Raw genomic sequence first — 15950 nt, 5'->3', positions numbered from 1 at the left:
CCTCAAGCGTTTCTGGAAATAGCAGAACTACAATATTTGAGAAAAATATTTTTTAATGTATAAAAAATTGGCAGGGTAGGCTAGCAAGCAAGAGACCTAGAGAAAAGTTGATGTTACAGTCTCAAGACGAAAGGCAATCTGCAGGCAGAATTATTTCCTTCAGGGATCTCAGTCTTTTAATATAATCAATTGACTGGATGAGCCCTACAATATTGTGGAAAATAATCTGCTTTTCTCAAAAATTACTGATTTTCATGTTAATCTCATCTAACAATACTTTCAGAGCAACATCTAGACTGGTATTTGAATATATAACTCTTTTATCTTTTAAAATATCAAATAATACAGTTATATATATATACACACATACGTATATATGTCACCTAAATTGTAGATATCAGAAATCAGAATGCTGTGATATGAATATTTAGTATATTTTAATCATGATAAATTATACATCCTTCTACCTTATGATAATGGATTTTAGGATCTATGCTGTTAAACTCTATATTTACCCTTTAATTCATATCTTGCTTATTTTACATTTATCTGAGAATACATTGGGTCTACTAAATCTTTACTATCATTCACAAGTCTTACATCTTAAGATAACTTTTCAATAAAATAAAAATTCTTCATTGCACCTAGAAAGGAGCAGGGTTTTGAAAGCAATCAATGATTACTCTAATACCTAATATAATAATATAGTAAAAATCAAAATACTTGAATGAAAAATGTAAAATTAATAGTTTTGCTTTCATTGTTTTTATTCCAGTGTCTATTTTAGAATGTTTTTACTCTAATTGTGTTTTTATGCAAAACCAAATGAGCTTTAGATAATTCCATTGATACATTACATATGAAAGTTCTCGTTAAATAGAATATAGCATATTTTACTTAAAAATCCAAATTATAAAATAAAGAGGGATTTTAAGTTGAGTCTAAAATTTTTGTTTCAATTTTGTTTTTATTTAAAGACTTGCTATAATTCTGTGAGAGAGCTATAAAAGTCTACTCAGAAACATTATAATGTAAAATGGACAGAGAAGGACAATGAGATATTTAATTTGCCAGGGCAAAGCCATTGCTGTGAAGAATGGATAATATATGTCAATGGTAATATATGAAGAAATAACACAGGTGAATAGCAGAGGCAATAAATCTGTTTTTACCACAGGACTTGTCTTACACTTTTCTCTTAGTAATAAATAAAATAATTTTCGACCACATGGAGCTGGCTTGAAATCCTCTTGTTTATGGCAGTACATATCGGTTATGATTCAAAAAATATAGCCCATTTCCAAAAACCTGCAACAAAGAGATACTTTCTCAGGTGAGTGTTCAGATCATTATTCATTACAAAGTGTCAGTTTTGTCTTTATTGATCCTCATTATTGTAAGAAAGTATGTGGTCCTGTCTCCATTCTATTAAAACAACATTGTAGAGATTAGCACTGAGTCTTTCCAGCCATGTGCATCTGTTCATTTCCGTCTCCAGCTTGAGTTTTTCTGTGTATTACAAAATAAGAAAACAAAAATGACACAATAATCTATTTTGTCTGGTTTTGCTCTTTATTAGTAGAAATAGACAAGTGAGGAGTTGGAGGAAGAAATTGCTTCTGATCTGTTTTAGATACAGGTGAAACTCTCCCTCCCTCCCCACCCCACCCAATCTTTCTCTGTCTCCCTCCCTGAGCCTATTCTTGCTTCTTCCCTTTACAAATAATTAACTGCTCAGGTCATGTTGAACCAAAAAATAGCGTCTGTAGCCCCTGTGTGCTTACTTTAAGTATATGTTACTGAAAAATGCGGAGTGAGCACTTACAACTCATTCTCCTGGGAAGCACAGTGATACTATACCCCAAATGCTTTTCTTTATCATTTTAATTTGTATCTTCTTTACTTACATTTCCAACATCAGTTAAGAGGGTCTTGTAGTTTTCTAACTGAAAGGAGACTGTAAAATCTCCTTGCTCAAAACTCAGATGCAGAATACTATTTTTACTACAATAAATACATCTACAACAATGGTATTATATCTGGTTTATTTCAAAGTCAAGTTCTAATATAGGTAAACAAATATACTAATAAAGAGATAATGCTTTTCTCATGAAATGTATAATCTGGTAGGAATAAAGATAAACAGTTTTTTTAAAAAATTCTATTTCATTAAGCAAAAATGCAACTCAGAAGAATAATGTATATTAGCAGTCATTTACTATTTTTCAATTAAATTCTGATATATATGTAAAGTAAATTATTACTAATATCAAACATAGTTTAAAGAATTAGTGACTATGTGCACTTGGATCTCCATATGTAATGTACTATCAGCATCTTCACAAACACAGTAAATTTTAATATGCAAGTAAAACTTATTTTACTAAACGATGATTACTCCTTCTATATTCATATTCCTAAACACATACAGTTTCTTAATGTAATTAAGTTTTTAACTAAAAAAAGGGAAATGCATTATTGAGGCGATAGGATTACTGGGTGGCTATAAACACATCTGCTGCACAGCTGACATTTATCTTCTACAATGAGCAATGACAATTTTATTTTTTAATAATCAGTATGGACTAATCCTGATGATTTTTTTAACATTTTCAAATAGGGCTGCATATGGCTTAAAATTAATATATACATGTGTACCTATATAATATTCTTATTTATTAATGGACTTCCTACATAGCTCATATTGACGTTAGATTTAAATGAAATTCCAGAAGGGTTTTCTATAGGTAAGTCATACATTGGATTTCCATATTACCTATGATTATTGAAGTATTTATTTCTGTTTTTAAGACTTCAGAGCAATTTTGCTGGTCATTTGTTTTCTGTGTTTTTATTTTGAAATTGTTCTTTGAGGCTTTGTCCTATTACATTTTTAAGGTATGTTAATAAAATAATATTTTTAATGAAATTTTGCCTACTGCTTTCCAGGTGAACTCTTGTTTAAAGTATTAATTCACCAAAAATTACTTATATTCAGAAAATGAACTAAAAAAAATAATATGACGTGTTCAAGAAAGTCGAACAAAAGTTACGTGATGTTTGCAACATACACAACTCCATACCCTTCTCAAATAGTAAAGAGAATAGTAAATAGAATAGGTAGTAAGCAGAGTAGGAATTGTGGAATATGGAACTCTCAGTCACTCAATTGACTTTATTTTTTAGTAATACGGGATTTGAATTATTCAAGCTGAAGCCATTAAATATTCATAGTGCTTCATATTATAAAGTTATTGATTAATGTCTTTGGTAAAGAACGCTATTATTTCTGATTACATCAAGGTCATCCCGAGGAACAGGACCAAAGCATAAAGTTTTATATATGAAATATGAGAAGTTAATACATAATTCATATTTAACAGATAACATAAATGTTAACCCCTTGGAGAATCTGAAGCTAATACCCATGTTCTTCTGACAATTCTTTATACTGGCAATTTGGAAAATGCCAGTGTTTTATCGCTACCTATTCTTGTATTATGACATGAATTAATACATATCTGCCTCACTATTCCTGTGGGCAAAAAAAGACTGTGAATTATGTGCCAGAGAGAGATTTTACAAAATTAAATGAGGCAAAATACTTTTCCTCTGTATACTCATTAGAAATATGCTGAGTAGTTCCTTTCAGTTCCTTCTCACTTTCCGATAAAATATAATCAGTTCAGCCATATAACAGATATCTTTTAAACTTTTAATGTCCTCTGTTAGAATGGATATGATATTTGGGACCAATTCACATTTTGGAATAATGTACATACTAAGCATAAGTGAAGAATTTAAACATTAACTTGATTTAGGACTGGACTCTTAGTTTTAAAAAGTTGAAAAACGGAATTCCAACAAATTTAAATGGCTTGTTTAGGGTTTCCACAGGCAATACGGGTGGGTGCAATGGAAAGAGAATTCCTTTAATCTAAACGTGGGCTTTATTCTGGCTCTGCCACATATTGACTGTTTCATACAAATGTAACTTAAACTGCAGGTATCATGATTTTTCACACATATACAAATAAAACAATGTTGATTATATAGGATTTGTTGAGAAAATGCAATTATGCCAAGTACAAGTATTTGGCATATTATCTCACTTTATAAATATTAGCAATTCTTTTTGTGGAGGGAATAAATCTAACATGCTGGCTTTTAGAATTTCTTCTTATTTTTCTTTCAACTTTATTGCCATGTAACATTTAAGTCAATAAATCTGACAATTAGACTGTGGGTAATTTTCTTCCAAATCCATATCTTGTTTTCTCTATCCATAGTAGCATTTTAAAACAACAGAAGGGAACTTTAATTACAGTAGGTTGGGAGCCATTTTCTCCCTTTGGTCATATTTTCATTGAAATTCCTACATTGTTTAATATTAGGACTTAGTTTGAATATCAAATCAACAAGGTTGCTCAATAGAAATATTATGGAATCATTTTTCTGTCATGCCACAGAACTTATTAACTATGTTCAAAATGCAGCTCAATTCTGATCATTTTTGCTACTTTCACCACTAGCATCCTGGTGCTAACCACCATCATTTATTGCCCAGGTTATTGAAATGGCCAGCAAACAGGTGTTTCTGATTCTGCATAAGGCACCCTTCGGTACATCCTCAAAAGAGCAATTTGTATAATCACTTTAAAACATGTATCAGGTTATTACCTTTTTCTGTGTAAAACTCTGATCTCTCATTTCATTCATTGTAAAAGTCAGAACTTGCACAACGCTTTATAGATGCTCCACCACATGAAGCCCCCAATTCTTCTATGGACTTCCCTCCTTCCACTATGTAATTTTCTCACTCAGCTTCACGTACAGTATTTTCTTGGTTATTACTAAACATGCAACAGATACGATTTGTTCTATATCTTCCTCATGCTTTTGGTCAGATGCCATTATCCCAGTGAGGTTTTCCATAGCCACTTTATTCAAATTCCAAACAATCTGTCCCCTTAGACATTCTCCATTCTTAATTTTTTGCCATTGTACTTACTACAGTCTAACACACTATACATGTTACATTTTTGCTTATTGTTTATTGTATAGTCCCTAGAATATTAGTTCCCTGAGGACAGAGATTTCTATAAGCTTTTCCAAAGATGTATCCCCAAAGCCTAGAATGCTACCTGGCAACAAATACTTGTTATAATGAATTAGAAGTGGGTAGATTCACACATCAGAGACAGCGTAGTGTATATAATGATTTTTTAAAGCATTAGAGTCATAGATATTAGGATTTGTATTATGTCTTCACCATTTACAATTATGCTACCCTCAACAAGTTGTTTAATCTTTCCATTCCTCAGTTTCCTCATGACTCATATATTGGAAATATTGTCTACCTCAGAGCTCTTCCAAGAGTAATATTGAGACAATGTTTCAACAATGTTTAGCACATTGCTGTATATTAATACATTATTTCTATTAATGTAATAAATTTCATAGACTTGCTAGAAATAACGAGGATGGAATATAGATGAAGATCATAAAACATGATGGAAATAAATGTTGGAAAATGTGGGTGGTATCCTTAGCACACTCTCTAACGTAAGGAGTAAAATCTGTGTCATATGACTTTATCTTTCTTCTGGAAACTAACAGAATTTAGTAACACACTTTTCTTGACCTGAGGATTTGCCCTTACCACAAAATTGTTTTTGAAACTTGAGTATTTACAATGGCTTTTTACCAGTTCTTTTATCTTCTACCAGTTCCTCTCCAATTTACTATGGACTGAAGTCAGACTAATTTGTTAAGAGCAAACAAAACAAAACAAAACAAAACAGTTATTACCTCATTCTAGCCTCAAAGCATCTGCCTTTTCAATGCAATCAAAATTAAATGCACAATTCTAATTTTGATGACTTTAGTCCCTGCTTATCTGTTATATTAGGCTGTTCTTGTATTGCTATGAAGAAATATCTGAGACTGGATATTATAAAAATGTTTAATTGACTCACAGTTCTGCAGGCTGTACAAGAAGCACAGTGGCATCTTCTTCTGGAGAGGCCTCAGGGAGCTTTTACTCATGATAGAAGGCAAAGCAGGAGCAGGCACTTCACATGGTGAAAGCAGGAACAAGAGAGAGTGTGTTGGGGTAGGTGCACTACCATGGAGACAGCACCAAGTCACGAAGGATTCGACCTCATGATCCAAACACTTCCCACCAAGCTCCACCTTCAGCACTGGGGATCTGGTTTCAACATGAGATTTGGGCAGGACATCCAAACTATATCATCTGTCTCCCTCATCCAAGACCATGTGATCCGTAGCTCACTTTTGTCTAGCAACAGATTAAATACAGCATTTTCTGTGTGATATCTTTGTTGAGGTCTTTGCAGATGCTGTTTCTTTGTCCTGAAACTTTCTTCATCTGCTCTTTCAAAATGAGTGACTCTTCATCCTCGAAGTCTATGCTTATATATTGCTTTTCAGAGGAATCTTTTCTGAACTGGGCATTCTGCCTTCAACCAACTATTTTCTATTATAGTTTCCTGTTTGTGAGTTAATAGTCCTTTTCAAAATTTGACTACTCATTTACCTTCTTGGGTTATTTGAAATTATCTCCTCTTCACTAGATTCTATAGAAGCATAGCCATGCCTGCCCTCTTTACTGTTTCTCTACTGACTTGTTGCAATGAATATTCTCAGTAAACATGGAAATAAATCAGTTATTCAGATATCCTACCTTGGTGCTTGCTTAGATAACTCCACACTGTGATGCCTAATGACCTACACAGGGCTTTCTAGCAAGGAGTGACTTTCTTTCTGCTATTACACTATTTCATTAGTGTAATAATGATCCATCAACTTAAACATATAGTTATATTTCCAGCAGACGGTTTCTTGAAACTAATGTCCAGGGTGTAGTTAGTCAAAAAAGCAAACTCTTCTCTTGATTTCTGCCATACATTGGTACTCTTTCTCTCTCCCTTTTTTATTTTATTATGTTTTTTTTGAGACAGAGTCTCACTCTTTCACCCAGGCTGTGGTGCCATCCCGGCACACCCTGCAACCCATTGCCTCCCAGATTCAAGCGATTCTCCTGCCTCAGCCTCCCTAGTAGCTGGAATTACAGGCATGTGCCACCATGCCTGACTGATTTTTTGTATTTTTAGTGGAGACAGGATTTCACCATGTTGTTCAGGCTGGTCTCAAACTCCTGACCCCTAGTGATCCATCTGCCTCAGCCTCCTAAAGTGCTGGGATTACAGGCGTGAGCCACCCCGCTCGGCCTACTCTTTTATTTCTATTTTGTCTTTCCTTTCTCAAGAAAGAAAACAAACCAAAACCAAAACAGTTTGGAAGACTTTATAGTATTCATCCATACAAAAGAACAAGATCATGTCCTTTGCAGGAACATGGGTGGAGCTGGAGACCATTATCCTCAGCTCCACCCATCCTCACCTCCCACTAACGCAGGAACAAAAACAAATGCACCATGTTCTTATTTATAAATGTGAGCCAAATGATAAGAACACATGGACTCATAGAGGAGAACACCACACACTCGGACCTACCTGAGAGTAGCGGGTGGGAAAAGGGAGAGGTTCAGGAAAAGTAACTAATGGGTACTAAGCTTAATACCTGGGTGACAACATAACCTGTACAACAAATCCCCATGACACGAGTTTACCTGTATAACAAACCTGCACGTGTACTCCTGAACTTAAACTAAAAGTTAACAAAAGGTCAGGTGCAGTGTTTCACGCACGTAATCCCAGCACTTTGGGAGGCTGACATGGGTGGATCACCTGAGGTCAGGAGTTCAAGACCAGCCCGACCAACTAAATACAAAAAGTTAGCTAGATGTGGTGGCATGTAATCCCAGCTCCTCTGGAGGCCAAGGCAGGAGAATCGCTTGAATCCAGAAGGCAGAGGTTGCAGTGAGCCGAGATTGTGCCACTGCACTCCAGCCTGGGCAATAAGAGTGAAACTCTGTCTCAAAAAAAAAAAAAAAAAAAAAGTTAACAAAACGGGCTTCTCTAGTTCTAAAGCACCAACACAGAGGTGATCAAAATACTCTAAGAAGCACTGGGAAACATTGAGGGGATGGTTCAAACATCAGAGCTAAGGCCTAATTTCCCAACAGTCATTATTTCTGTGGTATTCTGCATATTAGAGACGTATAGGTTCCTCACCTAATCCTTGTTTTTTCATTTTATTTTTAATACATATGAAAGTCATAATAACAAAAAAAATTCATACATCAGCAGCTCAGCTAGAAATAAAAGTCTCAATCTACTGGAAGCCCCTGTGAACTTGTATCAAATTCCTTTCTTCATAGAGGAAATAATGACTCCTAAAATGTGGTAATGAACAAATATCTCTAATTGTTTAAAATTTAGTATATGTGCAAGTCTCCACAGACACAATCATGATCATATATTTTTAGAAGTTAAAAACATGTCTATCATCAGGGCGTGGTGGTTCATGCCTGTAATCCCAGCACTTTGGGAGGCCTAAGTGGGTGGATCGCCTGAGGTCAGGCGTTCAAGACCAGCCTGGCCAACATGGTGAAACCCTGTCTCTACTAAAAATACAAAAGTTAGCCAGGCGTGGTGGAGGGTGCCTGTAATCCGAGCTACTCAGGAGGCTGAGGCAGGAGAATTGCTTGAACCCGGGAGGCGGAGGTTGCAGTGAGCCAAGACCACGCCACTGCACTCCAGCCTGGACAACAGAGCAAAAACTCCGACTCAAAAAAAAAGTCTATCTACCTTCTGCTTTATTTTGTTTTATATGACATTGATGATGTCCATCTATGTTGGCACATATAATTCTTATCAATTATTTTAAATGCTGTTTAGCATTGTACTATATAAAAATATCAAAACACAGCTCCCTTTTGTTCATTATATTGCCATTTAGTTTTTTTCTCATTTTTTGCTATTTCAACAAAAAGCTGCTATGAATGTGTATGTGTGTATATATATATTAAATGTGTATATATATAAATGTATATATATATACACATATATATGTCAGAGTTTCTCTAGGATATAAACCCAGGAACAAAATTTAAAAATCATAGGGTGTATTGGATCTTACATCACTGCAGACCCTCTCAGCATTACCTCTTGTTCCAGTCAGAGCCTTGGTTACTATTTTTATGTAGACTTTGGTCAGTTTCATAAAGATGGAAGTGATAGTATGTGGCTTCAGACTAGAGCAAGAATTCACTTTCTGCTGTGGGATTTCTCAGACAATGTTGTGTGGATTGTTGTAGGCATTTTGCTTGGTACTCATAAATGCACTGTCTAGACACATTGAGAAGTTAGCATCCATGAGGCTATGCTTGAAAAATGGAACTCCTAGAGCTGATGGATACATATTCCCCCTGTTGTTTCACTTCAGTGAATGGTCATATAGTATTCCATCACCTAACTTAATAATGTGTTCTAGATTTTACTCTCTCTCCCTATAGCACCCATCCTGTTTCTTATTCTTACTCCACAATACACTCCCAACTTAAACACACAGTCTCTTCTTTAGGTGTTGGGGGTTGGGAGTTATTACAAGATGACATGGTGTATGCATTTATTTCTTTGTCTACGTTGATTGCACTAATTTACAGTCTCACCAGCAGTTCATAAAATCCTTCCTTGCAGCTAAGATATGGGCACAAGACTAAAATTTATATCTTTAGCTGATATCTCATTCCTGAACACTCATCTCATTTGCGACTGCCTTGAATATCAAATAGGAATCTCAACCTTAGTAAGTAAAACAGAATTCTTTATCTGCATCCTGCCAATCCTGCTTCTTTCCCAGTAATTTTTCACTCAGTAATTTGAGCCATTATTAATGTATTTTCTAGAGCTTCAAAACATGGAGTCATTACCAGCTGTTTTATATACACCATTCCAAGCCATTAGAAAGTCAATTCCATTTCACCTGGAAGTTTATTGCAAATTTGACAAGTGTCTCTTACATGAACTACTAAAATAGCTTCTCAGCAGCATCTGTGTGCTGCCATTATCCATCCTTCCTCCAGTCTCTTCCCCACCAGGCAATGGAAGTCATCTCTGGCAATATAATGCATTTCACATTAGTTTCATTTTTCCAGCTGAAAATCTCAAAAGTATTTCATTTACATGCCTAATAAAAGCTAAAGATATAATCTTGCTCAGAACTATAAGCTGGCTTCTCCACCTACCATTATCCTTTGCCTTGATTACTCTGCTCTATATCATCATCTTGCATACCCTAACACATGACTTTTATACTCATTGCTCCATCTGTTATAAACATACTGATAAATAATGTTTCCTCTTTAGCAGTGATTTCTTGATCTAATCAATATTTTGGTATCATATAAACTCATTGGATTATTAGTGATTATCACTAACCTGCTATCATAGAATACACATTTAATTTCTTTTCTCCTTGTTTATTGTCTAAACTGCTAGGTAGAAGGGCACTTTATCTATTCTTATCACAAATGTAGGACAACGGCTAGCACAAGGTTAGGAACTTACACGCTATTCAATTAATTGTTGTTTGATAATTGATTAAAAACTCTAGAACTTTGGGTTCCATTCTTATGATGACAATAATATAATGCTAGGGATGCCAAGTGAATAGCAAGTTTAACCAAGTTATCCTGTATGGGGAGCCACAGTTACTTAAAATGTCTGACAATCCACAGTCCTGGTGATGATGTGGAATATCACTCTCTTAATCAATGCAAACAATTTATTTAATAGTCATAGTGCTAAAGATGGCATGCCCTCCAAATGAGCAATTGCACTCTTTGTTATGCATTTATATGAATATGTATATAGGAATAGTCATGATAAAACTACTAATTATTATAAAATTTTTGGAAAAAGCATAACTATTAAAAATGAAATTGGTAACTTAAGACTACTCAATACATCAATAAAAATGAATGAACTATGCAAAAACATGGATGAATTTCAAAAACGAAATTTATTTTCATTATTTATTAAGAAAGAAAATTTGCACGGTTTTCAAGTCTAATACCAAACAGAACTAAATGGTATTTCTGGATAAACAAATTAGAAAATAAAATTATGAAAAATGCAAGAAAAAAATTACCACAAAAGTTGGGATAGAAGTTACATTAAGAGATGGCATGGTCTTATACAAAGAAAACCCTAAAGACTCTGAAAGACTCCTAGACTTGGCAAATGACTGCAATAAAGTTTCAGAATACAAAGTCAATGTCCAATAGTCAGTAGTATTTCTATATAGCAATAATATTCAAGCTGAGAACAAAATCAAGAACTCAATCTCATTTACAATAGACACACACACACACACACACACACATATAACTGAGAAATACGTTTAACCAAGGAGGTAAAATATTTCTACAATAAGAACTACAAAAGATGGGTGGAAGAAACCTGAAATAAAACAAACTAATGGAAAAATATCCCATGTTCATGGATTAAAAAAAATTAAAAATGACCATGGTGTCCAAAGCAATCTAAAGATTCAGTGCAATTTCTATCAAACTACCAATGTCATTTTTCACAGAATTAGAAAACAACAATCCCAAAGTGTATATGAAATCCTGAATTGAAAAAATGACCCAGATAGCCAAAGCAATTCTAAGCAAAAAGAACAAGGCTGGAGTCAGCACTTCACCCCATTTCAAATTATACTACAAACCTATAGTAACAAGAACAGCATGGTACCAATACAAAAACAGATACATAGTTTAATAAAATTAAATAGAGAACCAAGAAATAAAGCCACATATCTACAACCAACTAATCTTCAACAAAGCATGCACAAATAAACAGTGTGGAAAGGATACCTTTTTCAATAAATTGTACTAGAAAAATTGGATATCCATATACACAAGAATAAAACTGGATTCCTATATCTCACCATATATAAAAATTAACTCAAGATTGATTAAATACTCAAATGTAAAAACCTATAAAATTCCTAGAAGAAAACCTAGGAAAACTTTACTGAATATCAGCCTTGACAAAGAATTTATGACTAAGTCATCAGAAGCAAATGAAACAAAAATAATAATAGGCAAATGGGACCTAAGTAAACTAAAAATCTTCTGCACAGCAAAGGAAATAATCAACAGAGTAAACAGGCAACATACAGAACAGGAGAAAATATTCACAAATTATGCATCCGTTAGATGCACTAATATCCAGAATCTACATGGAACTCAATAAATAAATAAATAAACACATTATGTCATTACAAAGTAGGCAAATGACATAAACAGACATTTATCAAAAGAAGACATGCAAGTTGCCAACAAACATTAAAAAATACTCAAGATCACTGATGATCATAGAAATGTAAATCAATATTGAAGTGTGTATTAGTCTGTTCTCATGCTGCTATGAAGAAATACCCGAGACTGAGTAATTTATAAGGAAAAGAACTTTAATGGACTAACAGTTCCATACGGCTGGGGAACATTCAGGAAACTTACAATCATGGTGGAAGGGGAAGCAATCAAGTCCTTCTTCACATGGCAGCAGGAAGGAGAAGAATGAGAGCCGAGCAAATGTGGAATCCCCTTATAAAACCATCAGATCTTGTGAGACTCACTCACTATCACAAGAACAGCACGGAGGGTAACTGCCCTCATGATTCAATTACCTCCCACCAGGTGCCTCCCATGACACATGGGGATTATGAGAACTAAAATTCAAAATGAGATCTGGGTGGGGACACAGCCAAACCACATCAAAAAGTGATTCATTTGACATGGTCTTCCCTATCTTCTCTCATTTAGGGTAACATTATTTCCTTGAATCAAAAGGGTATCCCTGTAGACTTTGAGTTCATCTTGACATCTTTGAACCATGGATTATCAATTTGCAAATGTTATTTGTTGAATTATTGAGCTATATTCCTTGAAATGCTTTTAAGAATGATATTTTCATTAAAATAAATGAGGGACTCAAATCCTAATATTTAGGAAGATTTCTCAACATCATCACATACAATTATGAATTATTATGGACACAACAGTGGTAGTTTGGATTTTTATTGTGGTTAAACTTTTAGAAAGTACAAAGTATTCATAAATCTACATTTTAATATTTTATAATTCAAATGAATTTTAAGTAACTATTTTGATATTCTATAAATAAAAATGTCACCTACACTATATAAGGATTCACTCACTTCTCTCTGCATTCTCATCAATACCTGATGTGTTGTGACTTTTAAAAAATAGCCATTCTGACTAGTATAAGGTGACATTTCATTGTGGTTTTAATTTTTATTTCTCTGATGATGAGACTGTGCATTATTTCATATGTTTGCTGGCCACTTGTATGTCTTCTTTTGAGAAATGCCTGTTTATGTACTTTGTCCATTTTTTAATGGGGTTATCCATTTTGTTGTTGTTGAGTTGTTTGAATTTCTTGTCGATTCTGGATATTAGTACTGAGTTGGATGCATAGTTTGCAAATATTTTCTCACATTCTTCAGGTTATCTGTTTTCTCAGTTATTTCTTTTGCTGTGCAGAAACTTTTTTGTTTAATTAAGTCCCATTTGTCTACTTTTGTTTTTGCTAAATTTGCTTTTGAGGTCTTAGTCACAAATTTTTTGCCAAGGCCAATGTCTAGAGAGTTTTTCCAGTTATTCTATGAGTGCTTTTATATCTTCAGGTATTATATTTAATTCTTTAATTCATCCTGAGTTAATTTTGTGGATGGCAACAGATAGGGGCCCAGTTTTATTCCTCTGCATGTGGCTTTCCAATTTTCCCTGCACTATTTATTGAAGGGGATATCCTTTTCCCAGTGTATGTTTTTTTTCAATGTTGTCAAACATCCATTGACTGTAGGTAGGTCCCTTTATAAATATCCACTAATAAAGTGACAAAGTGCCTTTGTCACTTTATTCTTGGAATTTCTATTTTGCTCTATTGAGTATTGTGTCTATTTTTATATCAGTATCATATTGTTTTTGTTACTATAGCCTTATAGTATAATTAGAAGGAATGTAAATTTGTCCCACCTCTATTAAAACAGTATGAAAATTTTTTCAAGTATTAAAGAGCCACAATTCACTCTATCAATCCTATACTGGGTGTATACCCAAAAGAAAAAATATCATTATACCAAAAAAGATATTTGCACTCATTTATTTATAGCAGCAATATTCATAATACCAAAGATATTGAATCAACATGTGTCCATCAACAAATAACTGGATAAAGAAAATGATGTGATATACATATATACATATATACACACACATACACGCACAATGAATACTACACAGCTATAAAAAATAAAATCATTTCACTTGCAGCAATATGGAAGGATAATTTTACACTTTATGTCTTAGTCTGTTTTGTGCTGCTGTAACAAAATACCTGAGACTGGGTAATTTATAAAAAATAGAAAATTATTTTCTGATAGTTCTGTAGGCAAGGAAGTCAATGATCAAGATACCAGCAGGTAATGAGGGCCTTCTGTTGCACTCTCAGATAGCATTAGTTTAAATGGCAAGAGAAAGGCAGAACTCTATTTGAGAGGGCTGTTGCAACCTTACAGCATGATACATTTTGTGAAATATGGTTTTGAACATTTTTATTAAAAATGTAGGCATCAAAATCTCTACCATTTGTGTCATGTTATAATAATAACTTTAAAACTGCATTATTCAGAATATGTAACAATAAAAATTAATATTAAAAAGTTTTAAAATGTATTTGCTTTTGCATATATCGTTTCTATTGATCATAACAACCAGATATGATAACCAGGGCCAGATATTTCTACTGTTATCATTAGAAATCAAAGAAAACTAACATATTGGATGGTTTTAAAAATTATAAAAATTGTAAGTGTACATATAAATATTAACTTGTAAGTCATCTTGCAAGTATTATAATCAAATTTCATTTTCAAATCGTGATGAATCTAACATGATACCTAAGTTTGTATATTGAAAAATGTGTATACATGTGCACACACTTTTAATTTAGATTTTTCTCATTCTGAGTGATAATGCAGCAAAATTTAAAGAGATTACACTATAATTATGTTTAAAACCTTACTTGTACTTTTGAAACAAATCACAGGTTGAGTCATGATAACAGGACAAAATATACTTAGCTGCTGAATATAAACAAAGTATACAGAAGCGTAAATCTTGCGAGCACAAAAGTGTTAAAAACAGCAAGATCTAGAGGCTCAAGTACAAGAGAGATGTATTATACCAAGAGCAGTAATCTCAAAAATTTATATCCCAAATGTGTAGACTTGATCTTATTTTCAGTCAGTGTGTTCTGTATGGAAGATGAACATGCTCCTGACAGTGGAGTATGATTTAGAAAACTATATCCTGCACAGAGGGATATAAAATGTGATTATATACTGCACTTCTGTGCAAAATTTTAAACAGAATTTAATCAATCACTTTGAAACCTAGATGTATTTGTGGAACAATGACATCACTTTGAAATTATGTGTAGTTTGTAAATGCACAAAATTAATAATGTATTTTGTGTAAATGGATTACTTTGGAAAGAAACTCATAAGAACTACATTATCAGACAAAACATTCTTTGAAAATGTGTGTGCTACAAGGCAATTTGCCATTTCATTTTAATAGAATGTTCCATGCTGAAAATGTCTAACTGCTCAGAAGTGGAATAGGAGTGTAAATTTATTATCTGAGAAAAGAAAATTAATTGACACAGGCCAAAAATGTAATGGAATTAGACCCATGTGCCTTAGTGAGAACTTAGGAACTCGATCTGGGCTCTATGGAGTGATAAAATTATGCAAAAAAAAAAATGAAGTATGTCATTTTTGCACAAAGCTCAGGATTTCTCAAAGGAATATTACATAAAATAATGAAGTCTCCTTTATCTCCAAGACAGTCCAGTCTTAGAACGCAATGGAACATGCCATTTGAAATAAAAAACAAATTTTGTTTTTGTTTTGTTTAGTTATGTTTG

Source organism: Pan troglodytes, chromosome 4, assembly GCF_028858775.2.
Source record: "Pan troglodytes isolate AG18354 chromosome 4, NHGRI_mPanTro3-v2.0_pri, whole genome shotgun sequence".
NCBI lineage: Eukaryota > Metazoa > Chordata > Mammalia > Primates > Hominidae > Pan > Pan troglodytes.
The sequence above is the reverse complement of the archived record's forward strand: the minus strand, read 5'-3'. Positions refer to the sequence as shown.